The following is a 3,123-nucleotide window of genomic DNA, read 5'->3' as shown; positions in this document are numbered from 1 at the left end:
TAAGGGTGTTGCATCCCACCTTAATCCTTTTTAACATAATCTAATCTTGCTTCCTCAGCCACAGGCAGAGATTAGGATTTATAACACGTTGGAGAATTATATCAATCACAAAATGGAGGACAACCACACTATACTGGGAATCATGGCCTAACCAAGTTGACATATATTTTTTGGTGACACAATTCAATCCATGACAGTCATCCATGGTGGATAGGTTTCATCTGAGCTTCCAGACTAAGACAGACTAGGAAGAAGGACCAGGCAGTCTCCTTCTGAAAAGAATTAGTTAGTGAAAACCTTATGAATAGCAGGGGAACATTGTCTGATACCAGAAGATGAGCACCTCAGGTTGGAAGGCACCAAACGATGACTGAGGAAGAACTGCCTCCTCAAAGTAGAGTCAACCTTAATGATGTGGATGGAGTCAAGGTTTGGGGACCTTCATTTGCTGATGTGGCATGACCCAAAATGAGAAGAAACAGCACAAATATCCTTTAATAATCATGGATTATTAGAGATAATCAGAGATCTATATTCATACCTATTCTCGAGAAAGGTGATCCAACCGAATGTGGAAATTATCAAACAGTATCATGGAATGTACGAAGTGTGAATCTAGGAAAATCGGAAATCGTCAAAAATGAAATGGAATGCATAAATGTTGATATCCTAGACATTAGTGAGCTGAAATGGACTGATATTGGCCATTCTGAATCAGACAATCATATGGTCTACTATGCCAGGAATGACAACATGAAGAGGAATAGAGTTGCATTCATCGTCAGAACGAACATTTCAAGATCTATCCTGAAGTACAACGCTGTCAATAATATGATAATATCCATACTACTACAAGGAAGACCAGCTGATGTGACTATTATTCAATTTTAAGCATCAATCACTAAGGTCAAAGGTGAAGAAACAGAAGATTTTTACCAAATTCTGCAGTCTGAAATTGATTGAACATGCAATCGGGATGCATTGATAATTACTGGTGATTGGAATGCGAAAGTTGGAAACAAAGAAGAAGGATCAGTAGTTGGAAAATATGGCTTTGGTGATAGAAACGATGCCAGAGATCACATGATAGAATTTGGCAAGACCAACGACTTCATTGCAAATACCTTTTTTCACCAACATAAACGGAGACTATACACGTGAACCCCACCAGATGGAACACACAGGAATCAAATCGACTACATCTGTGGAAGGAGATGATGGAAAAGCTCAATATCATCAGTCAGAACAAGGCCAGGGGCCGACTGTGGCACAGACCATCAGTTGCTCATATGAAAGTTCAAGCTGAAACTGAAGAAAATTAGAACAAGTCCCGAGAGCCAAAGTATGACCTTGATTATCCTACCTGAATTTAGAGAACATCTCAAGAAGAGATTTGAAGCGTTGAACACTAATGATGGAAGACTAGATGAGTTGTGGAATGACATCAAGGACATCATACATGAAGAAAGCAAGAGGTCATTAAAAAGACAGAAAGAAAGAAAAGACCAAAATGGATGTCAGAAGAGACTCTGAAACTTGCTCTTGAACATACAGTAGCTAAAGCAAAAGGAAGAAATGATGAAGTAAAAGAGCTGTACAGAAGATTTCAAAGGTCAGCTCAAAAAGACACAGTAAAGTATTATAATAACATGTACAAAGACCTGGAATTAGATAACCAAAAGGGAAGAACACACTCAGCATTTCTCAAGCTGAAAGAGCTGAAGAAAAAATTCAAGCCTCAAGTTGCAATAGTGAAGGATTCTATGGGGAAAATATTAAATGACGCAGGAAGCATCAAAAGAAGATGGGAGGAATACACAGAGTCACTATACCAAAAAGAATTAGTTGGTGTTGAACCATTTCAGAGGAAGCATATGATCTGGAACTGATGGTACTGAAGGAAGAAGTCCAAGCTGCGCTGAAGGCATTGGTGAAAAACAAGGCTCCAGGAAGCGACATAATATCAATTGAGATGTTTCAAAAAACAGTGCAGAGCTAGAAGGGCTCACTCTTCTATGCCAAGAAATTTGGAAGACAGCTACCTGGCCAATTGATTGGAAGAGATCCATATTTATGCCTATTCTCAAGAAAGGTGGTCCAACCGAATGTGGAAATTATCAGACAATATCATTAAGATCACATGCAAGTAAAATTTTTCTGAAGATCATTCAAAAGCAGCTGCAGCAGTAGATTGACAGGGAACTGCCAGAAATTCAAGCCAGATCTAGAAGAGGACATGGAACCAGGGATATCATTGCTGATGTCAGATGGATCCTGGCTGAAAGCAGAGAATAACAGAAAGATGTTTACCTGTGTTTTATTGACTATGAAAAGGCATTTGACTGTCTGGATCATAACAAATTATGGATAACATTGCGAAGAATGGGAATTCCAGAACACTTAAACTGTGCTTATGAGGAACCTGTACATAGATCAAGAGGCAGTTGTTTGAACAGAACAAGGGGATACTGTGTGGTTTAAAGTCAGGAAAGGTGTGCATCAGGGTTGCATCCTTTTACCATACTTATTCAATGTATATGCTGGGCAAATAATTCAGGAAGCTGGACTATATGAAAAAGAACAGGGCATCAGTATTGGAGGAAGACTCATTAACAACCTGCGATATGCAGGTGACACAATCTTGCTTGCTGGAAGTGAAGAGGATTTAAAGCATTTACTGATGAAGAGCAAAGACCACAGCCTTCAGTACGGATTATGTCTCAACATAAAGAAAACAAAAATCCTCACAAGTGGACCAATAAGCAACATCATGATAAATGGAGAAAAGATTGAGGTTGTCAAGGATTTAATTTTACTTGTATCCACAGTCAATACTCATGGAAGCAGCAGTCAAGGAATCAAAAGACTCATTGCTTTGGGCAAATCTGCTGCAAAAGCCCTCTTTAAAGTGTTGAAGAGGAAAAATGTCTCCTTGAAGACTAAGGTGCACCCGACCCAAGTCTCTTATGCATATGAAAGCTGGACGATGAATAAGGAAGATTGAAGAAGAATTGACGCCTTTGAATTTTGGTGCTGGAGGAAAATACTGAATATACCATGGATGGCCAAAACAATGAACAAATCTATCTTGGAAGAAGTACGACCAGAACGCTCCTTAGAAGC

This window comes from Trichechus manatus, unplaced genomic scaffold (assembly GCF_000243295.1).
Source record: "Trichechus manatus latirostris isolate Lorelei unplaced genomic scaffold, TriManLat1.0 scaffold00095, whole genome shotgun sequence".
NCBI classification, from domain to species: domain Eukaryota; kingdom Metazoa; phylum Chordata; class Mammalia; order Sirenia; family Trichechidae; genus Trichechus; species Trichechus manatus.
This window is presented reverse-complemented; position numbering follows the sequence as displayed.